Consider the following 24,728-nt stretch of genomic DNA (forward strand, 5'->3'; position numbering starts at 1 on the left):
TGATGGGCGCGATGGTGTGGCGCAGTTGTCCGCAGGTCTGCGCGGCTCCACCAATGGCATCGCCGGGATTGTGCAGATCTGCGGGGATCTGCGCAGCGCGGACGCGACCGGTGTTGTCCAGATAAAGCTGTTCGTTGGGTGCAGGTGACGGTCGCAGATGTGCTGAACTCCGTTTGAAAAGGTTAATTTTACTATAAACCAAATGATTTATTTGATGTATTACTATAGTTATGCAGTTACTCATTAATAAGTTGAGGTAAATTCGAGAGCGCGGCGGTTTACAAATATGTTAAAATATATTATTTTGCTTGACAGTTGTAAACTTGCCCAGCTCAAATACACAAGTGAATTCAGGTTTTGATGTATATTTTAATTGTGTTCATGTAAAAGTGCTGATGATAAATGGTCTCGCCCTCTTGAAGATGCAGACAGATGCAGAAAAAGATGGACAACTAGAGACAACATGAACTATATGTAACTGTAATAAGACACCTTGCTTTCAAACTGATCAAAATATAGATGTTGGTCTACACTTATCTATGTAAATTGATATAGAGAAGGGTGATTTAGATGTATGTTTTATACTTCTGCCATAACACCTTACTGCCATTTTCTCTTCCAGGTATTGTGGGATATGCTGACCTAAGGTAAGCAGCAACACCACTTCCCATTTACTGGGTTTAAATGCAGTTTACATGCTCCTATTTGTGCCACGGTTTATCAAAGGTTAATGTGGACATCTAGTTTTGATATATAGTTTAGATTAACTCATAGTAGGTGCACACCCACTGTAGTTAGGTACCACTTATAAAATGTGACTTTTCTAGCAAGAAACGAATAAAAATAAGTTATTTCATTGGGAAGAAGCTACTGCCTGGGCCAAATGTTTAACCATGTGCACGTAGAGGTCAGACTGCTAACCAGAAAGGGTGTCAACTGTAACTAACCTTGCGGCTCTACTGATTTAATTTGTAAATTTATTTCACACAGTTTGAATGCATCTATTTTATAATCTATCCAGCCATCATCCTTTATCAATCCACTACAGAATGAGGCCATAACTCACCATACTGGCCAGACAGGTTGACAAGTACCCCCCCAAACAGGGCAATTAAGTCAATTAACCTAAGCAGCGTGTCTTTGGGATGTGGGAGGGAACCCAAACACATGCACACTCTGCACAAGCATCTCTTGGTTTCCATTCAATAGCTTCCTTTGTTCATCTTTGGTCTGTTCTTGCAATGTGTCCGGCCCATTTAATATGTTTATCTACATACACAATGACTAATTGTTACAAATTAGTAATACATTTGCAGGTTAGGTAGGGAAGCTGGGGAAAGTTTCTCTGGAGCTCTGTCCTGCAACTCAAATGTCATTCAGTCATAATCTTAGGTATTTACTAAATAATAATCGGTAGAATCTGCTGCAGTCATTTCCATGAAAATAAATGTTTTCCACATGACAAATTAGCTATGTCCTTGTGTTGCTCAAGTGCGTTGAAATTAGTTTCACCTCCAGGGCCCCCCAGCACTCCCCCTGCCAGCTCTTTCTCTAGCCCTGGCTCCAGTTGAGTTCCTCTGAGCACAATCAGATTAACGTTCACAAACCATTTTGTTGCTGAGCATCTTCGGGCACTTCCTGTACAGGAGTGGAACAAGAGACCCTAGGTGTTTATTCAGACTCTTGCTCCATAAGTGGTTTATGGCCTGTATTACTGCTAACAGGTGTCGCACACTCAATTGAGTCCTGAGAAGTGCGACCTGCCATTTTGAGAAATCCCCGTTTAGTCATTTTCACTTTTGATCAAAACTTGTGGTGTTTAATTTTCACAAAATGGCCTTAAGTTAATTACAAGCAATTACAGCCATTTGTGACCCATTAGTATAGCTTCACCAAATTCCTAATGCTCAAGTTGCTTGGTGCAGTTGTCGCACGCCCAAAAATGGGTATTGCTTGACTATTTGGTTTAAACCAAATCCTCCCTTGAGGCAGATGTAAATAATATGTAAGCACTGGGAAGATGTACCACAAATGTACCACTCAAGATAGTAACAACAGGCTTGTCACATATTACAGGGCCTATAATCTGAGTGCTCTCTGCCAAACGGAAATACATTAAACTGGAGACAAGTGCTGTTCTTAGTACTTTAAGATCTGAAGGATTAGACTGGGGAGTACTAGATAAACAGGCCCTGAAATCACAGTGGAGCGCCGTGGCAGCAGGAAAAGGGTCTGACTGCAGCAAAACAAACACAATTCGGCTCTGAAATTGTGTTGTAGGAAAAAATAGTGTAAAAACCTTATTTTGTGAAATTGGAAATCTGTTTTTCTTTTTGGTTTCTTGTTTGGATTTGTAAAAAATCCCCAAATGGTAAAAATCAGAATCTAAGTGAAACATGATCTCCAAAATGTCTCAAACAATGCAGCTGGGTCGACTCGAATAATGTGCTGATTCACTTACCAGCAGGTGTGCCCTTCCACACTTACAAAGTGTTTAGCATTTCTTATTGAGTGCTTTTGATCATTAATTTGCATTTTATTAAGTACCTAAATGATAATTAAGGCAAGATTCAATGTACAGTAACAATAAGTGTACATGTTCATTTTTATTACCTTTGTTATAGTTGGCAAGCTTGCGCAAGCCATTGTAAACTGTTGAACATTGCATTTCCACATGCATGTATATGTTTTCCTGCTATCTAATGACTTATCAGTGATTTAATCTTTCGTGTGATCTGTACTGAAATGCCTTGCTTCTGTACATTGCATATTAACAGACTAGACCTTTGGCTCAGTCAGAGGGAATGAGGGAATAGTCCTATATAATGCAAGCATAACAAGTACTTCTCCTAAAGCAAAGTTTGCTAAATGTCTTGGCGCACTTTTCATATATTTCTGTCCATCTGAAAAAAGGCAATCTTTTTGCAGAGGATAGGATATTAATAATGCATTTCCACTTGTGAATCTATACAACCTACCGGTGAAAGTCTCTTCCACTGGAGGCTAGTGATAGAAGCAACTCTGAGGACCTGTGTGAGTTCACAGCAGCTGTAAACCAGGGCTTTGATTCCATGCCATGATGCCAGAGACTTGAGCTACATGGCTTCCCTTTCAACACTCAGACCCTGGTGTTAGTATCCTGATTGGGTATTCCTCAGGGCTGAATCGAGGTGTTGACAAAGGGGATGTCTGTGCTGCTTCTTTTAAAAAAAATATAGATGCCCTTTACAATCTAAACTCATTAACATAACCTTCAATTAAATCCCATTCTGTTTAATGTCCACAAATAACTCCCCCCTAGTTTCTGCTCCAGCTACCTTTCAGATGTCAGGCGGGCTGATGGGTCGGAGCGGCAGGATTGTTGTCTCTTGTGTCCAGCTGCTAGTTGGGCAGATCCCTGGTGAAGAGGGTCTTTTCATAGATTGACTGGCTGACTGCGGGCATTAATACCAATCGCCGAGCGGCAAAGAGCCAGGGGCAAGAGCCTTTTAAGTGAAGGAACATCACAGGGCCCCGAACAGCTGGGATGTGCCTGTGTTTCTTCACAGTGGAAGATGCTTTCCTGCTGAAGGGCAGTCCTCCATCTGCTGATACCTTCGTAGATGCTCGCCGCGCATGCAAATTTCTCACCGTAATACTCGGGCCACACTTCCTCTTGGTCAACGAGGTATTTGTCATACAGAAAGTTTAAAATAACCTGGCAAATGAGGGAAACAAAGTTAGAGGACGTTCTAAAAGAAGTCCCGTCAGACATGAAAAACTGAAGGCATGACTGCTCAATACAATATTTTACTAAATTTGTGAGATGATGTAAGTTGTGGATGGAACAGACGTGAAATGCATTTCAATTAATTTTTGTCATTGCAAATATCTGGAAAGCCCCCTATAGTTGATCTGTTCCCAGGAGATCCATATTGGTGTCCACAATAGAGCAACCAATCATGTTTTTAACGTCAAACAGTAAAAAACAGACTTGTATTTTTGTCAGCTTGCATTGCTGCCCATCTTATTCCCATGACTAGGTTTCAAAGGATAAACTAAATAAATAGTTTTACATAGTGTGGTTAAGCTGCGTAGTTCAGTGAACAAGGATTTTTGAAAGGAAAACAGGTGTTTCAACCTTCATATCAGCTTGAGTACCTTGTATGTAAAATATGTATGACATGATATCTCATGAGAATATCCTGGTGTCCAAAGTTTAGAAAAATTAAAAAAATGTTACCTATTCTTTTTCTCATTTGGGAGAACGAGACTATGGGCATAATTCCTGGGCTGAATATAACTTGATAGTATGATCTCGTCCATATCAGGGGACCGGTCTTTTGGAGCAGTGGGTTTGTTATTTTGCACGGACCAAGTGTTTGAAGGTGTGCCTGTTACGGCCGTTTAAGTCTGAGTGGGGTCTAACCATGCGTGCTACGTTTATAACTGAACAAAAACAATGATGCCTTTTATTTGTTTCACTTGCGTTTTAATTACATTTAACCTTTAGAGGTTAGTGTAAGTAGTAAATTAAGTTAAATTAAGAAAATGGACCAACTCCAATCTCTTTATTCTTGTCAAAAGCATCATTCTGGCCTTTTCTCGGTACTCCGCAGAAGTCTGTTATTTTTTTAAATGTACTATTTCGATTCAGTTTTTTTTCTGTAGCTGCACTGCAACATGGATTACCTCTGCAGTAATTTGTACAATCTTTTCAGGCAGATGGGTCAGCAAAATATGGGATAAGCCCAATGTAAATATTTTGAGAATGTACATGGTACTGATTTGCTTGTCCGAGAGGTGATTCAGTGACGGAAATGGGAAATCATTATAATGCCTTCCATAATATTAGTAATGGGACACTTACTATGGGTATATGGACAGGGATATTCAAAATGTTCTGATGAAGTGTTTTCAGTCCCACTTTATCATATGTGTTCCATCAGTCAGACTGACAGCGTTATAGATAAAAGAACCAGCAGAAGTGATATTTTTGCTCGCTTGCTCATTCTCCCTTCTCCCTAGATTGTAAAACCTTCATAACAACTTGTAGCAGGTATGCTCTGACCAAATTCAAGGGCAAAATATATAGAAGCACATGTTTGCACCCCGAAGAAGGACATTGTCTCAATCTTCATTGATTTTCTTTTAAATCACACTAGGAACCGGGAGCCCGAGTGCATGAATTGGTTTTTATTTTGAGGCCAAAGCACATTGTACAGAAAATGAAAAATGAATGGAAAGGGGAGTTGTAAACGGTTCTCTGTTTTCTGTTAACATTTATCTTCAGGGCTTGTCATTTTCTGGAAGGCAGAACAAGCAGTAGCATCTTTGCAAAATCACACTAGCAGTTTCAGTAACAAGTGAAAATCATACAACTTTTAAAGTCTGACAACTGGGTCATCTTATCAGTATTTGAACAATATACCTCCACAACAAAAGAGACAATGTTTACCTTCCGTCTGTTGCTCAGCTTTCTGAGATGATCTGGCGTCTATGTATATTTGTGAGCAAACAGATGGTTGCATTCCTGTTTACCTCTGGAAGCATTTTGATTGCTCCAACACAAAGGAAATAGTTCACTTCCTTTTGCCTTCCAGCACAAACCACATCAAAACCAAGGAAAGAAAGTATTAATTCAATTATATGGTTCAAATTAGAACCATCAATATTTTAAATTGCAACATCAAGCCAGATTGGTGTTGTGATTAAACCTATGGTTTGGTGGATAAACATCCCTTATATTTATAGCTGGTGAACAGTATCACATTTGTTAATAATTAACAAGTCATTCACTTAACTGTATACTTTATTATTGCTCATTTGAATATAGATATGCATGCCATGCTATAAACAAATGAACTTTTAATGATTAATGGCCATTTAATTTTTTTTCTTCTACTAAGCACTATACATACGGCAATGAGAGACCCCAGGGCTTTTAGGGCTTTTCTGAAAGCAACCCCTGGAACCGTGAAGTCGCCTCGCAGATGTTATGGTAGCTAGAATGAAAAGTCATTTAATTATGTCTTGGCATTTTTCACCATTCTTTAATGGTTTCCTATTTTAATAGTGCCATTTTACACCACCAGCTGACTGCCAAGGAGATAAAGTGGAGAAATAAGAAACCACTGGCACTGTGGGAAATTTAGGCAATTTTCTGTTTCTTTCTTGTAGCCCTGACCTCCATTTTTCCTGTTCTTTCTTATCTTATTTATATGCTTTTTCATTGTTTCTACTTGATTCATGGCAGTTATTGTGGCTCAGACCTCGTATCAATAACAGCCGCAGCACCCTTCAGAAGGTTTGAAGGTGAAGCATTGTGTCCTCAGACCTTGATTTACTAATGCCATTTCCTGTAGTTCGGCTTTAGGAAGTCTTTCTGAAGCTTTTATTTTTATTATTTTTTAGGTTAGTCGGTGTGGCAAGCAATGATTAGGGGGAAAAAAAACAACGCAGAATAAAACATGAATCATATACAGGATATACAAGAACAGGAAAGGGTCAGATTTGATCAATTTTGTTTTATTAAAAAAATTAAAAAGGTATTTTCCGTTATTTGGCAGTCGGCATCAAATGTTTTCTGGCAAATGGTCAGCAGATTAACTTAGATATTAAGGGTTTAGCAATATCCAATTAAGAGTAAGACAATATACTCATAGGGGGGTGTTCCAGAAAATTAAAGGTAATATTTACATCAGTGCTTTCTACAGGTGAATAAGTTGTAAACACCATGCCTGCATACAACATTAATGTACCTACCATACCACACCATAACAACCCTTTCAAATCAGTGTTCAATAGATTATCGTCAATACATTTTACAGTTTTTTTTTAAGAATTGCCTTTACTTTCTTGGAAAAAGTCAGTAAGTCATTCATGCATGTGCTCTGAGTATATTAAATGTAAAAACAAGGCATTCATCCTCAAAATATAGATCGTTTCACTTCTATAAAGACTTCACTTTGGACGAAGAGTAGATGCTGACAACTAATCTTTCTTTGTTTATATATCTGTATATATTTATTTTAACAGGATGCATGCTCATCATTTTGGTCTGACTGTTTAATGATGGTAAAACAGCAGCAAAATAGACATTTTCATTTAGCAAGTGCTAATTGTGGCAGTTTGCTTCACACCCCCCCCCTCTCGTTTTTCACATTTTGTTTCCCTATGAACACACACCCGTGGAAATGCTAGAGGGGGGGGGGAAGTACTCTTCAGAAAGTGCTCCGAGGTTGGCTCTTCTTCTGTTTTATTGCAGCAAATGTGATTAGTTTATCACCGAGTCATTTGCTGTCACTTTTATGACCAACGTCATGCCGTTTCATGCACCGGAGGACACGCTGGTTGAATATTCCCCTGCTCCTTGAGTGCCTACTCTCAGCATGGGAGCAGGAGACAGAATGGACTGACCTCTTCCTGTACATTGCTCCTGCTGAGAGACGGAATGAAAGTTGAGCCTTAGACAGCTAATGGAGATACTATTTCAGTCGTCTCCCTAACACAAGCCGTCCGCTGGAGATTACTTTTTATTTATGATTTTTTGATGCTTTAACACTCAGTGTGGCTATTATTTGCATAATGGAATAGTATATGGACAGTATAATTAACAGCTGTACTGGTCTGCTTTTAAAAACTTGCTAGATAGTTGGCTACTTTATTTAAAAATGCATAATAATTGAAGCCTGAGATGGTCTAAAGGAGGTAGTGTTATTTTATGAAAACCACTGTGATGAAAAGCAATGGGTAGAATCTAAATGCACGGGCAGAGTGTTTGCTTAAATACTAATGTTCTTTCTGAGCATCCCCTTGGGCGTTATTTTGAAGAAAGCACAGACATGCATATTGTCTGGGAAGAAGAAAGTTGATTTTCGTGGCATAAAATCCACAAGAGGCCATTTGTTTGAATGGCACTGTTGTTAAAATACACATTTATATATATATGACTTGATGCCATTTTCCAGTACTTAGAAATAAAACTACTATTACACAGGGTTTTATTATATCGAGGGATTCATATATGTACAAAAACAAACTGAGTACATTTTGCAAACATCCTGAGTGACAACTATCTGAATTCAGCATTTATATTCCATTATGTTATTAACAATCTATTCGTCACTACATATAACTACATCTAACATATATTTGAAAACTTAAACAATACATAGGTGGACAATCTATATAGTGATTTGTTAAAACCTAAAATATGATACTGTAATGGCCAAATGTTGATTTTTGTTATATACAATTATACCAATCCCATTGTATTTATTGTATTAACATGTCATTTATTTTCAGTGTTCATTACTTTAAAACAGAAAAATATATGTCTTTTTTCAGGGCAAGGCAAGGGAAGGGAAGGCTAAACTGTCACTTAAAAAGATCTATCAGATTATTAATCTGCTCATGACAAAACATTTGGCTGAGTTCCAGGGAAGCCTGTGGGCTGCAGTCACAAACCATTTATTGCTGTACTAATTTTGTGCCAGCTTCATTCAAAGCAAACAAACAACAAAGTCACAAAGGTTTTGCTTCTTTATAGGTTAAATTAACATATGTTAAATTAAAAGCATATGTTTGGGCAGTTTTGCAAATTTAACTTGGTGTGTGTGTATATGTCTTAACAATGAAAATTGTCATATTGGTCAATAATTGTGAAGCAAACTTCACCACTACCTACACTATTATTTTTATCTTTCTATTAACAGATATTAATAGTACATATTATATCTGAGGAAGGGTTTGCACTCTCAATTGTAATTATTTATTATTGTTTATGATCTTAAGGTTCATCTGACCTATCTTCATATCCATTCATCATCCTAGGTGTCCATCTTTTCCACATCCTGGTGACTCATCATTTTGAATTTCTTTTCAGTATTTTGGATGTGATTAGGTACATATTGAACTGATTTTATCTGCTGCCTCAGGCATTCCAAAATATAATAATTCAGAAAACTTTAACTTTAACCTCATTCACAGTGTTAAGTTGAAAGTAATCAGTAGATGCAGAAGCTGGTTCATCTTCTAGCTGGAAACTTAACCTTGATCTTAAATTGTGGCCACTTAATGGGTAAATGTAACCCCATGATTGAACTGTGGAGAGAGAGAATTGATTTCTTATTCTCCCCAGAGAAATCATTTTTCTTTGCATACTCTGCCAGCTCTGGGGCTTTTAGTAAGAATCTATTGCGGTCTGACCTGGCTTATGTCCAATATGACTTTCAGTTTCAGATTGGGCCATTACCATAACTTCATCTTTAATAATCCTGCTTCTGGGAATGGTTTTTGAAACATCTGAACACAGTGCATTTTCCAGTACATTTCGCTTCGTCACCCATGTGTTGTGTGTGCTTCTGGCTGACTGAACTCTGACCTGCTGGACAGTGCGTGAAGGGCAGTGGGACATGTCCAGATATTAGCCTGGCTGGCTGATCAATCATCACAAAATTGTAAATGGTAATTGTGATTCAAAACGATCAATCAATCAATTTGCTACCCAAAGCAAACACTGCATTAAACTAAACCTGCTACAATAAATTAATTGAATGCCAGGAAACACCATGATATGTCAGATCACCTGCTGTAGGAGATACCAACTTCGGGGATGTTTTGTGTAAATTTCCACAACTTCTTTCCACTATCTCTACATATTTAAATAAATTCTTGATCTTTTAATAGATTGATGTATACTGCCCTTTCAGTGTGTATAAGTGCTGGCTTCATTCATTACACCATTTTATGTTTTGGGGTTTCATTTAGGAAACTCTTTTTTTAATTTGTTGAGTCACACCAGAAGCAAAAATCCTTAGTTGCAACTCTGGTGTTCTGAATTAATAAATATATACACATCTCTATCGATCGATCTTCAGGTAAGTTGCTCTAATATTTTAATTACTGAATTCCCTGAAGTTTTCTTGTAATGTTGGCTACAAGAATTCCATAAAAAAGAAAAAGAAATCCAAAACATTAAAATAAAGATTATCAGAGGGGACAGGTTTAAAATAATACACCGATAAAAGCATGAAGAATTGAATGACGCTCTTGCAGTAAAACTTGGCACTGGTTTGAAACTGCGATGGCAAATAACTTTTTCATAAAAGACAACATAATGTGAATTTTCTCATGAAGGCACGAAGCTTAGAAATGCACCCATTAGAAAAGCAAGGAGGCTACATTCCTGCCCGTAATTTACAATATTGTCAACTGATTTGTTTACATACAAACATTGCAGTTGAGAAGAACAACACATGTGTTTGAGTTACTGGGTGTTTGTTTGTATTTTAAAGAATATAACATACCATCTATCCCACCCTCCCCAAAAAGGTCAAGAGCAGGCTATTTGTTGAGCTGTTACTTTCCATGTGTCATTGAACATAATCTAGTCTATATAATTTGCGTTGCTATGGAAACTGATCCTGCAGTCTCTCTCAGTAGCCATTTCAGCATAATTGTTTTTGCATTTATTTCACAGCAAAGTGTTGTGCAATTAAAATGGTTTCAGCAAAGAAATTGTACATAGCCCAGGGAGGCGGGCAGTCCAGAATAAGTCAGCATACACAGTGTCATTAACAGTCTGAACTTTATGATTTATGTATTTGTGTTTGTACATTGTCCGGCAGAATGGCTGTGAGGAATTGGGAGACTGGGCTGGGGGTTAAAATGTTTGAATTTAATGAGTGATTGTTCACAGATGCCTTTGCTTTGAATGCTGGAAAACAGACATGCAATTACCTCGACGAGCTACAGGTGTACAGAATGTGCCAGCGCAGCCCCAATATATAACCTAAAACCTCTACAGTCAGCCAGCTATCAAGCACTGTTTGATCATCTCTTGTTTCTACTCCATGCTTGTTGGTCTGTATTTGAATCCACCTTGTTTGCTGCAGTTATTATATTTGTGCTTAATTCTAAAACCTATTTCTTGGTTGTATGCTACTTTTAAAAATCACTTTTGTTCCTCAACAATTTGCAATTGACTATGTATAACAGTCATATAATAGTATAATATACTCCCAATCTTGAATAGGCAATTATAAGTTACCCTCTGAGACTCTCATAACAAAGGAGAGATGCACCACAGACATACATGTGCTATCTCAATATTTGTCATTATTGTTGTCAGAGTGAAGTTACTACTTACATTTATAGCACACCTACAAATGGCCTTTTTACAGGTCTCTAAACAATCTGAAAACCTAAATCTAGAATGTGAAACTTCCTAATGAACATTTATATAGGGCAAAGTGATGAAAGGAAGAATTCGAAACATAGAGGTTACATAAATGGGCGAACATGCCACTTGCAGACTGATTAATATATAGGATATTGTTGTTCCACTTTCCCAGTACAAATGTGTTTTGCACTTCATTGCGACCACGGATAAATGAGCCACATTTTTCTTGTGCCAAATTGCATCGCCAAACTTCCCATAGGAAAACGCTCTTTCAGGTGGTATCAGGGGAAGGAATAAAAAGCTTCAAAAGCATTTGTTTTCTTCTGTCGAGTTTGACATTTGTTCGTGTTGAATTGATATGTATAATAAATAAACAAGTAGAAAGAAGGCAGATTATTTATTCACCCTACTGATCATTATAATAATGCACTTTACTATACACCTGGTCTTCTTGACATGCACTTGTTTATTGACAGTCTTTTTTTAACATTTGTTTTAAAAAATGGTCACCATAAAAAAAAAAAAAAAACATCCACAATAAAAAAAACATGATTGACAGATGAATTGAGGTCAGCAAAATCACAACCAGGAAAAGAAATGACACAGACGAACCCCTTCAAACTGTAATGATCTTGCTAGTTATTAAAGCCTTATGTGTCTGACCTTATAGTGTGTGCAGACAGGAGAAGAATGTGTGTGGCTATTAGTGTGCCGAGACTGTATAAAAAGGAGGTTTCTTGCCCTTTCCTGAATTTATATCCCCAAATATCTTCGCTTCTCAACACGGACCAATAAGACATTGATAATGGAGTGGCCTCTTGCCCCCGTGCTGGGAATAAACTCAGTCCTACCCCCGAGGTGGCTCATAACAAAGTAAGGCTCAGTCATGGTTTCCTTCATAAGCTTTACAGGAAAACTCATCTCCACAACCTTCACATTCCCATGGCGCTTTCGATGGGAAATTGCTTTTTTTACTCCCCTGAATTAAACTGGGGGCCAAGGGGGTGGGGGGTTACTTCTTAGTAAAATACTTTGGCCTATGTGCAGCCTTAGTAAGTGCCACATGGTGGTTTATTGTTAATATTTTTAAAAATAATTCTATATACCCTGGAAGCTTGCAGTTGTGCTGTGGGATGGCAATTATGTGTCACAATATAAAACTGCCCACAGGCTCAAACTGGAGGGATCGATTTTCATCTACAGTTGTAAAGTTTTCATGGGCTTGCTTGTTTTATCCGGTGCTAGTTGATCTAACCAGCTATGTCAAATCAGGTCTGGTGGTAAACATTTCCTGAGTAATAGAAAGGAAGGCTATAATGGGGTCATGAATCCACATTTATTATTGGGAGTCTTCAGGAAGTGGGCCAACATTCTATTAGCCTAAGCATGTTCTGTTCACTTGTGAATTATAACTGTAATCACTTCATTCAGTCTCGGGTGTGTCCAGGAAAATTATGAATTACATGTATTTATAGCAGAAAACCTATTTATTGAACATTACCTTACTCTGTATGAAGCTGGGTAGACACCCAAGGCTAAAGTGCACTTGATGTTAGACAGTTCAATGTGTTGGGCTTGGTGCAGGTTTTTATTATGGGTCTCTTTGTCAAAGTTGAATGAATAACATGTGTTAATAATGCAGCATTTTTACATTCCTGTAACAGATAACACTACTATTATTTGAAAAGATCCTACATTATGATAGACTAAGACATCATTAGTACAGGTCCTGTCGGCCAGGCCTAGGTATTGATCTGAAAAGGCTGCACCCAATTGGTCTCTTGTGACAACCGCCTGTCACAAGAGGTGGTGAAAATGAGGGCATTGGTTACAATAAGAAGGCTCCAAAACCTATTCTCTGGTGTGCATTGCATCACACCACACAGACAGCCACAATTCAGCCGGTCAGATACTATATGCAGCAGCTCTGCTTTATTGAATAAGCAATAAGCTGGAATTACCCTCTAACCCCACGCATCTCAGGGTTAAGGCACACTGCTCGAGCGCTGCAAAAAAACAAAGTATTTTAAATGCAAATGTCGTACCTGCTGTCTGAATAGATAAAGGACTTTGTTTTCTCCAGCTGTCAATCAGTTCCCAGCCCCATATAAACAATTAATTGGAAATGCTGCGCACACAAAATGTGTCATGTTACCTTTTAGAAAATTCCAGGGTACAGCTGATGCAACTAATTGGAAGTGTTTGGGGGTCACCAGATTATACAAATGTGCCATTTATATATTTTGTAAGTGTCCATGTGTATGATTCAACTAATTTGCATATTTGGAGAAAAGAATGTCTCATTTAATAAGGCATTGTTTGGAACAAAAGTACATTTTAAAAGTACTTAATAGATGCACTCTGTTGCACTATAACCTTTTATTGAGAAATTTGACCTTGATTTTAGTGTACCATCAACTTTGATGCACAAAGATAGTGCCTTTCTTTTAAGGTTGTCGAAGTTCTGACCAGTATCGGATACAAGGGCTCAAGATACAGGATAGTGTCAATATCTCCATTGGTTTTGAATTTGTTGCTGAAGCAGGTTCACTACCACATATTTCAGACCCCCCTGAAGGTGAGAGAACTCAGATACCTGTTGTTAAAATGAATGCACCTAAATAAAATGAGTGAACAAATGGCTTTAAAATGTTTGCATTGTTCTCCCTATTTAACGGATATCCGAATATAATAAACACTCTCAGAAACAGACTGAGCTGATGAGAAGTTCAGGGGATTGCAGTAGCGGGGAAATTGCCAATCTTTGCGGGGACAATGAATATAAAAAATGACAGAAGGGTGGGGAAATCAAGAGCATGTGTGAGGACCTGATAAGGATATTTTTTAAACTGTTGAAATACTGCTGTGCAATGTGGCAGTTTAAAACATATATCCCATTAGTAAACTGAATGCCACATTTTAATTATCTTTAACACAATATGCATTTAACTACTCATACGCTAGTGCAAAATGTGCAGAGGACCCATGATGTGTTTTTACAAAGATTTTACATTGGGTCCAATTACTGTTTTCCTTAAATAACTCGGTACATACAGAGTAGATTGTATGCCGTTATCTCAGCCATAGTTCTTCTTTTACTCCTGACTAGCCCTTGACAGCAGTTTTCCCCAAGAGGGGAAAAAAAAAGCTGATTGATGCTTTTACTTTGGAGTGAAAAGAAATATGTCAATTCAATTATCCATAGCAAGACTGCAGTCCATGCTCATAGACACACAGCTGACCCAATTTATCATTGTCCTCGCACCAAACTGTATGAGGGGGGGAAAGAAAACAACTATTAATATAAAAAGTATCAATCAATTTTCCATTTATAAATCAAAAGCTGGGACAGTTCAGTTTCTAGTTTGTATTAAAGTGTTTAGTCCAGCTGACGTGCACTGTGAAGTTTGTGATATGATATGACAGCATTATAAAACAATTGCATTGTGTTTGACACGGATTCTGCTTAGTTTAGGACAGAGAATTCGTCCGTCATAGTTGTTACGAACAAACAGTATAGTCGTGTTTCACATTCAGCTTTAACTTTCAAGTCCGGATACAGGATGATTGTTGATTTACTTTCCGTTCAATATGTAACATAAACCACGTGCACAACTAATTTGTCTTTGATTTTTTTGCCCGCTGAACAGACAGTACTCTTATTTTGTGTTTAGAGGAACATCTTTTCACATGGACGCCTGTGTGTTTGGAACAGCTGTGTTTTTGCTGGCAAAACTCAACCATGACATTCAGGAAAAAAGGTTCTCCATCAGCTCCGATTGCTTAAAAAAGGCTGCCCTGCTTTTCTGTAGTTTGTCAGATGCTTGCCTTGGCTGGCCCTTTACCTTCTTAGCCTATCCTTGAAGTTGCAGCCAGTGACCCTGACTCGAGCTGGAGGAGAGCTAATTAACTGTCAGGACTGCGGCCTGAGAAGAGAAAAGCTCCTGCCCTCCCTCCCAGGTGGGTTAACTGCCCTCTCTTTGAAGTGACAGCCTGTCCTTAGCCTCCAAACACTGCATCTCAATGGGGGGGGTGAAAAGGAACTTCAGGCTCTGTGCTGTGCAGAAGCAATCCCTTCTCCCCCTTCTGACAGCAAATAAACTGGGCAAATGAGCGAAGGAGCATCAATGCCACAGAAGAGCCATTATATCAGTTTATGTGCTCTTTTCTGTAAACATTTTCTTCATTTAACCACTGCTTAGAAGCTACTTGGTCAGAGTAGATAGATTTCAGCAAGCCTCAAAGGAATGGAAAAGAAAGTCTGGTGATTTATGAAGGATGTTCTATAAATCATGAATCTACGATTGTCATAGGGAGAACTAGCAAACCATCTATTATCCAAGATATTTATTATAAAGTCTAGACATTCAAAATCTTTTTTGCCTTGCTGCATTCTCTCTGCCCCATTTTAAACTTAATTTACTACTTTTATCTCAAGGCTTGTGGGGAAGAATACCAGAAATTTCCACAGAAAAAAATGATGCCCATCTAGAACATTTGGTCCTCATCTGGTATGCTGACTTAATACCAATTCCTCTTTAATAGAATTTAAAACACACTATATCTGTTTTTTGAAGGTGGCTACATGGCTTTAGCTCTGTATTTCAGGGGCTGTTGTGTCCCGCATCGATACAGAAGTTAGCTCTTGCTACTCAGCCCAGTCTTGCTCGTCTCATAACTAGCTCCATATTTTACCTCAACAAACAGGTCGTGCAGCAGGAGCCTGTTATTACTGGGCTTGACAACTATTGATAGATCCTGTGGTGTACAAGCCCAATCACTCTTTATGCTGGACAGCAAATAAACATGACAAATGTGCCCCCAAAATAAGAGGGAATGCTAAGACAAAAAAAATCTACAAAAAAAACAGCTGTCATTTGCTTGCTGGCACATATATCATTTTTGCATGCTTTTTGTGCTATATATCCTTTGAATTGCTTGGCATTGATTGAACAGGCCGATGCAGGCGTTCCTTGTTCAAATTCCACATGAGGATTCTTACTCTAGTTCGACCTTGTTAACACGTACACTGTATTGCATACTGTGTCTGGTACAATCCGTTTTAATATTCTGTTTTCTTTCACCCATCTAAGGGATTCTTTTATCTGTAAAATTGATATATTTCAATAGTAATGCATTGGTTTATTCATGGGTTTCTTCATTTGTAAACACTTACATCATTCAAAATGAAGAACTATGCATAAGTATCAAACATTTTCTTAAGGTTTGAATATTTATTTGCCCTATAAATCACATTGTATGTATTGAAATTATGCATTTATTTGTATTTTTCGGTTTTAAAGTTGGTCAGAAAAGCAGACATTTCTTTTTTAAGTGACATTTAAAAACATACCTGTAAATCGATGGTGACCTTTGATCTCCCATATAGAACCATGACAGAACTTTATAGTATTTCAATATTAAAAGCATATTATGGCTTGTTAAACTCTAGAGTGATTTATTTTAATTCCTAAGGTGTTCAAAGTCAGCGCAGCTTCTGGTTGAATTAGCCTTCTTTTATTGGACCGTCAATCAGGTTGACTTCTCTCTTCCTCAAGTGATGATGTATCATGAGTCCCATAATTTGAGTGAAGCCTTATAGATGGTCAGTGAATTAATCATTCAGGCCTGCTCTCAGTATTCCCAGTGCCCATGTGTTAAACATTTTCTGGATATTGGAAGATGGACAAGTAAAGTGTTCTTTGGTTTGATGCCTTTCACACTCTTGGCAGACCACAATACTGGATGCATCTAATTTTCATAGATCAGACTTTTCTGCTTCACATTTCTTTTTCTTTCTTTCTCAAATGTTTTCTCCGCTTACTCTCATCTGACTGCTCTGAAATGGTTTAATGCATAACCAAGTGTCAGTTTGTTCAAATACTCAGGTATCACACATTTACTTAGGATAAAATGAACATTGTTATTTTTTTTTATTTAAATGATTTCAGAATTGAAAGCAGCTGTTGATGTAGGTGGTAGCATAGACATACTGAACTTCTTTGCATAAAATGTGGATTAAATGTCAGTTCTTCTAAAAATTAAAATATGTACTACTATCTGAAAAGTAGCCAATTTCTATATAATGGAAGATTGAAATCAGGATTGCTTTCCATTAGCACGCTATACAACAGATATTAACTAAGAAACTGTGAGATCAGAAACAGGCTGCCCATAACTGATTTATTAGCAAATCTGCTTTTTTGTGTGTGCTGAGGAGTGGCACAGCTGGAGCAACACTGAAATAATATATTGCTGTTTAAAGAAACTGGGGCTCAATAGACCAGGCTATTCCCCCTCCCTCACCAAGAGCCAATCTTGTTAAACTGGCCCCTGCAAGGCTGGTTAGGGAAAGCAGCACCTGGCCCTCCTCTCGGCCACACCACACTCCTCTTCAAACGCTGGTCCTGGGTGGCAGATGGGATTGGCACATTTTACAGTGTCTAACACAATTGAATGCCACCATCTGTGGGTTTCCTTAGCTTGTTGGTTAGAGCCAAATAACTGATATAATCTTTTACATAAATAAATAAATCCCAGTTATTTTTGTTTCATTAGGTTAAAAATATACTCTACTCTGACTGGATACTGTGATTTAACCTTTATTAGTCCTTCTGTGATTTATGTTTTTCAGTTTTGGCTTCATCCTGCCACTCGGTGGTCTTATTATTTGAAGTCACGTTTCTCTTTTCCATCTCCTATCTCTGCTCTTCTTCTCTCTGTCACTGTTTTAATTAAACTGCTCTGCAGGACAGCAGCCCATTTTAAAATGACCCTAAGGCTTTGACAGCCTTGAACACTACTCGGAGATGTTTAAGTCAATTTTAGTTTCTATCAAATAAATAAACAAATAAAATGTCTGAATCAATCTTAATTCAAGTAATGTGTGCTCCCTAAAAAGCATGCCCCCACCCTCTCATATCTCAGTGTTGCTTCAGATGGAGCTTGATGATTAATCCAATTGGAGATGGGGGCAATGCACTGTTTTCCCATTGGATGCAGACCAAGTAATCACCTCACCTGCAGGCGTTCTTGTCTGACTGTTATCGGAGTCATTCCTTAATGCAAAAAAAATTAGAACAGAATTATGGTAATGGTTCTATTAAGAGAAAAAAAGAGGCTGGTACATCCATGTCTTCCATGTTATAATGTAACCCATGGAGCTATTAGTGTGTGGAAATTGGAAACAAGTTGTTGTCAGTTAGTTGGATCATCTATCATTTTGAATTCATGACAGTGACAATAATATAATCACTAGATATATTTAAACTAGATAATGGATTCATATAGATGCTTTTATTTTCAATATAGTCTGATTGGTAACAATGATCTATCCGGTCAAAGCACAATGTGTGAAAACAAGTAATGAACAAAAGTATTTTGCCTGTTTTGCCCATTTTGTATTGGTCTTGGAACCAGACATTTCTAGAAGGTGCAGAGAGAATGTGCTTCCAAATAATAATGTAGTTGGTTTTTCAATATACCCACACCTCTCTGTATCTGTCACCACTGACAATCAGTCAGACAAACTGTATTTTTCATTCTTTAAAGATAATTAGGTAGATGCTAACATAATCTATAATGTATAACACAGTCATAGATCTAGTCAACACCTTAAATCAGTGTGTCAACTCAAATTAATGTTAGGTTAATAACTCTCCAATTTAGAAGCTTTTTAGTACCATTTTGCCTGACAGTGAGTTTTTAGTGACCTTTTTATGCTGTTACGGAAGGAAAAAAGAGTCAAAATGTCATGGATTTCACAAGGGATACATACAAATGACCCAAGACAATAACTGCTGAACATTAGATATTTATAGAAACTAAGCCACGTCTGTAGCTATTTAGACTGGGGGAGGGGGGGGGAAATATTTTGGCTCATATTATTATAGATAATAATATTACTAAAAACAGTTAGTGGATATAATCTATATGCATTCCAGATGTTAAGCATTCTTTCCATGTTTTCCAGAGAGACAATAAGGAGAAGGATTTTCTTGCTACAGCACCAGTTAATAAGAACATTGTAAATCACTCTGATTCAAACCTCAAGGTAGAACTGCTCAGTTAATCAGTTTGAGGTTTGACTTGGGATGTCTCTTCATATTTATTTATTTAGTTAACTTTTGCATTGATTTTGTTTATTCTCTTTGGTATTTGTGTCTGTTCCACTCGACTACATTCCTTTTCTAATACAAAAAGGTAGAAGATGAAAAGCTTTCAAAATGTAATATGCCATATAGGGAAAACTGACTCTCTAAAGCATTATATATAGTTTCAAAAGCCAGCAGCAAAAGACTAATAAAAATACAAAACCAAATAAATAAATACACAAATTAATCAAAACTAATAATCTACTTGTGCAGCATTGATCGAATACTACACATAGGTTTGCTTTTTCCACTAATGTTTCCCATTTATTATTGGACTATTAAATTAAACCTCATCCCATTAATCCAGTGTCCAAACGTAACTTTCATTTCTAATCGCTGTAGGCTTTTGTAATAAGCCCCTAAATTGTGTAGATAACAACAAAGACTCTTATAAATTGTCTTTAATTCAGTGGATTATTGAATGTTATTTTAGAACTCTGCTCCACAGATGGGAAGCCTTCTTAACCACTGGTTTATAATATTTATCTCATTCAACATTATTATTGTTGCATTCATATTATACATTAAGGTGACTTCTTTGACTTGTGTAAGGGTATGCAACACAATCGATCAGTGTTAAACCTGAACCAATAGAGCCTATTTATTAAACCACAAAACACACTTCACAGTAATGAGGTTTAATGTAATTAGCCACGAGGGTCTTTGCAAGCACAATTTAAAGGTTGCATTATAAACGATTTTACTATATGAACCTAGCTGAAATTCCCAGATTTAATTTAAATGGTGAAATGGGTTCTCTGGGCTTGTGAAGAGGATCTAGTATAGCACTACAATCCATTCGTTACAATTGGAATATTTAAGTGTCAGGATGCACTAATAGATTGAAGCAGCCTGTCTAATTAGGCATGAGACAGCAGGTTGGTTTTTCAATCGATCTTTGGTGATCAACTGATAGATGAACCTGAGATCTGAGAATTAAATATGAACAGGGCACTACCATGATTCTTAGGAACTAAACAAGTTTAAAAAAGAAATTAGAATCCGCATCTTTAACTGAAAAATACTTATAAATAATAATACTTAAACCTTATTAACCCACTGCAACTATAGTGGATCAAGTAACTTTTCCAAAAATGTGATAAAGCCTGGATTAAATCAAAAGTTTGATACATCTGTCAACAGTGCTTGACACACCTAGTACTTAATGGCATCTTTCCACTGCTTTGGAGTAAGAAGTCTCTGGCAAACACAAAACGATGGCAGCAGATACTGGTTTTGTAATGCGTGATTGGCAGATAGATTGAAACTTTAATTTAAGCCAGGCCTAAATTGTAATCGCAATGCCCAATACATGGATATGCCTTGAATGACTGGAAAGGAAATGAGCAATCACATTGAGTGGACCCAGTATCAATTAGACAATGTCTCCTTTAAAACAAAGCCAGGTCACTTGTGAGGTTGTCATCTTTCTCTGAAGATTAAGCTAAAAATAAAAAAGGTCTGAGCTAATGGAGTGCAAAATTGTCTTGGACTGAAATTGCAGTCTCGTCGCAGAATGTCCCAGGCTGTTTAAAAAGATATTTGATATTACAGCAGATGGAAGAAATTATAGCTTTTCAAAGTTAGTCAATCACTGCCTCATCTCACGGAGCCAAAGTTCTGATTCACAGTGTGTATGAAGTCTGAGGAGACTATGGGAGATCAGCAGTGGCATGCCTGGCCCTCCAGTTTTCACAATCAGAGAATCCGCAGGGGTTTCGACTCCAAGATGTTTGAATTTCTCAGAGCAAAGCCAGTTAAACTGAAGCTGGAAGTTTTGATTTTATTTTATTTGAACTCCAGTCTGATCATTTCCAGGAAAGAAGCTGACAAACAAACAAAGTGCATTCAAATTAATTATGTGTAGAGAAAGTAATCCATTGATCAGAAAATGGACACACATAGTAACAGCCATAGTCGTTTAGCTTCTGTACAAATTTCTGTACATCTTTAAAAAGAAAATATCTGGCAAACCAAGATGATTTCTAAGTCAGAACTATTTCTAAGCCCCATCATGTCTTGCTTCTATATTGTTTACTAGCAGTGTATATCCCTAATTAGCATAAGTGAAGCTTTAATTGAATGCCCTAACAGATGTTTTTTAGGTGTTCCATTAGTGTTAATTGAGTAGTACACCCCTTTGATGACTTTTGCTGATGCTGACAGCTGTAATAACATTGAACTGGGCTTTCCTTCCATTAGTTTTTTACTCTTTTTGCCAATATAATAATTGTAACTTTTGGGCCTGTCCATAGTTAATACTGTCTATACCTGCACTCTGTATGTGAGTCTTTGTCACTGTGAATATGGAATATATATAATTTGTATTTCTGTACTACTACTATTACTACTATTGATCCAATGCTCATATTCTTTATCTGAGGGTATATTTCAATAGATACTGCTTATCTTGTAAACAATGTCATGTTGTCAGCAGCCACACCACCCAATAACATATAGACTTCATTATCCTCCAACTCAAAAGAGTTGATATTTTAGTTGTATGATATTCCTTGATGAAGAATGGAGCAAACATAAAATTCTTCATTTCAAAGACTACAACTGTGGGTGGCGTTCAACTTTTCCAACTACCGTGGCAGTCTAAAACAGTTCCTAAAGGTTATATTGCCTCATATGATATAATGTTTAGGAACTGTTGTTGGCAGAGACATGTGGTAGGAAAGTGCATTCAAAACCACTAACCTTGAAGTGAAATCAGCAAGAAAGTTTTCAAGAGCAAACGCCGTGTGGCACAGTAGAACGCAGACGGGCTCCCACTGACAGCCAGCCTTTGTTTGTCTGGAGCTGTGAATCCAGCGTTTTGTATACACAATGGTAAAACACTCTAATTAATCATGTTAACGCAGAAAAGACTACATTAGATCCCAATTAGCTATTGATACATAATTATGCTTCCAGTGTTAAGCCTTCCTTTCTCCTCCTCCACCTGCCTCACAGAGATAACCTTCTGCGGGTCCCCAGAGGCCTCCCTTGCAGTTCCAGTTCTGTAATCCAGCAGAGCACCGAAAGGTTTGAGGCGATGTGCTTTCCAGGGAAATGCTTCAGTCGGCCCCAGAATGACCGCCCTCGTGAGAATATAACCCTTGTGTAACTGCATTAAACATAATTTACATTTTTTTTTTAAAAGGAAGACTAAGCCTTATGATTTCACTCCGCTGCTCATTTCACAACAATCTGTACAGTATTATGATAATGTGCCTCATTACCTTAAGAAATGAGCTTTAAAAACCCAGGCATCCTACCTGCCTGACTTTGGCCCTAATACCTTAAAATGTCATCTTCGGAAGAGCCGCGATCTTGCAGACGGATGGGAGAGGAAAAAACAATTATGACAAATCTGATTTATGTCTCACCCCTTTACGCCTATTATTATTTATAATTATTCTTCCAGATGATTATGCAGCTACCTAAGTATCTTCCCCTTCTGACTTTCACAGCTGTCAGCCTCTTTTGATAAATTGTTTAACGAGGATCTGACATCAAAGTGTGATTTGCACCTTTATTTGAGAATGCCTTTGAGTGCCACGATCCAGGTGCTCATCCTTCAGCCAGACAATCAAATCTGCACTTGGCTTGATCCTTGGTTTCTCATGCCAAGTGTTTTTATTCTCATTGAGCAACCTTCATTTAATTTGTCTGACCTTTTAGGAAAAAAATGCAACATCCACAAAGAAATTTCCTTTGTGGATCTCCTGAAAACCCATAATTATAAATTTTGGAGACGTTCAAGGGGAAAAAGCATCTGCTACACTGCAGTGAACCAGTTAGTTGTCTTAAGTTGTGGCAAAACATGTAACTATACCTGCTAGCTTTTAATTTTCCTCCTGTTCTTCTCTCCAAGGAAAAACACTCTGTTGATGATCCTTCATGGCAGCAGGGTAAGTAGAACAACAGAAGATTGACTTTTAGCCTTATTTCAATTCCTTCTTCCCAGCTGATGCATCTTATCAGTGGATTCTGTAAAGCTGTGTAATACAGAAGCGCACTATGCACCAAGTCTCATGATGTTGGGCTGGATTAAATCAAAACTTTGACCCACCTGCTAATAGAAAACTACAGAACTGTACCCAGTTGCGGCTTCATTTTTAGTAAGATGCCACTTTCTTCTAATCATAAATGTAACCACTGTGATGTACAGGTTTGTAGTTTGCTATTAACGTGTGGGTCAAAGTTTTGATTTAATCCAGCCCGTTATCTCAGTAGAAGTGTCTGTCTTGCGTTGGGTAAAACCAGCCTCTGAGTTTTTGATATATTGTCTATCAGGAATACTTTTACTTTACTAATACTTTTACTAATGCTGCATTTAAAATAAAACAACTTTAAACTTGCTCTACATTAAATTATTTGTATATATTACAGAGTATATGCCTATAATATAGTTAATGTCAGATAATCACTGTTTTTACTAGCGTCAAGTGCAATAACGTTTAGTTTGGATACATGTGTCATTTAAACCACTATTTTAATCTCAGCTGGACCATATTCTAATGTACATTAGCATAGCAGATAAATAAACACAATATACTCCACTTCCAGTGCACAGAAAACTAGAATGCAATTTACATTGCCAAGAAGTCCTGCCATAGTGTGGAACTGTTTCCCAAAGGTCTATCCAAGATCCTTAATATATTTTTATGTACAATGACATTTGCATTTTAATTATGACTAGTATTTAATTTCAGTTGTCTCACATTAATTGAAAGGAGGCATATTAAAGCTGGTATCTATATCTAATTTAATCATGAATGCAACCAAGCTGGAATGTTTCAATTTCAGACATATGCACTGTAATCTTGTTTAAGATATTGAACAATTCATTTAAATAAAACCATGAATGCATTATATTGGGAATATGTTTATGATCTTGAGAATCAAAGAATATCCCTAAATATTTGTTTCCACAAACATTATGATTATTTAACTGCAACAATCCGTTTTTTTCTTTAAGCAGAAGGAGAAAAAGTGAAATAAATTGTAAGCCTGGTACTTCACATTAACCTTTCAGTGAATTTAATAAAGTACTAGTAATTTATTGCAATATAAATAAAGCCTTTCCCATTGAACCCATGAACCAGACTTTCCAATACATTTGCCACTTGATCAGGCGAAGCTGAATGTGCTGCAGCTGAAAAGCACCACAATCATACAATTAAAATAGATTCTGGAAGGTATTACACACTCTTTGTTACACCCATTACTTTATCAAAGTTCACCTTTTTTGTGTGTTATTTTTAGTTAGACATGTATTATACATGTGTATTTAGTGTTGAAAGTGCTTGCTAAAAAACAAAAGAGTATCACCAATGATTAACCATATACAAACCAGTCTCACTGGTTGTTTATTGAATCTTTTTATGTCATTTAAATGTGTAAAAGCAGTGGGGTTCAAT

The 24,728-nt window shown here is 37.3% G+C and overlaps 1 long non-coding RNA gene across 1 annotated transcript; it reads left to right on the forward strand.

Moving 5' to 3' along the window:
- The first annotated feature begins 98 nt into the window (after positions 1-98).
- LOC136716136 (uncharacterized) lies at positions 99-23,216 on the forward strand. The gene is made up of 3 exons (XR_010805122.1): positions 99-181; positions 623-647; positions 23,180-23,216. It is a non-coding gene; the product is annotated as an uncharacterized LOC136716136 (long non-coding RNA).
- Positions 23,217-24,728: the final 1,512 nt, after the last annotated feature.

The sequence above is a fragment of the Amia ocellicauda genome, chromosome 20 (assembly GCF_036373705.1).
Source record: "Amia ocellicauda isolate fAmiCal2 chromosome 20, fAmiCal2.hap1, whole genome shotgun sequence".
Lineage (NCBI taxonomy): Eukaryota > Metazoa > Chordata > Actinopteri > Amiiformes > Amiidae > Amia > Amia ocellicauda.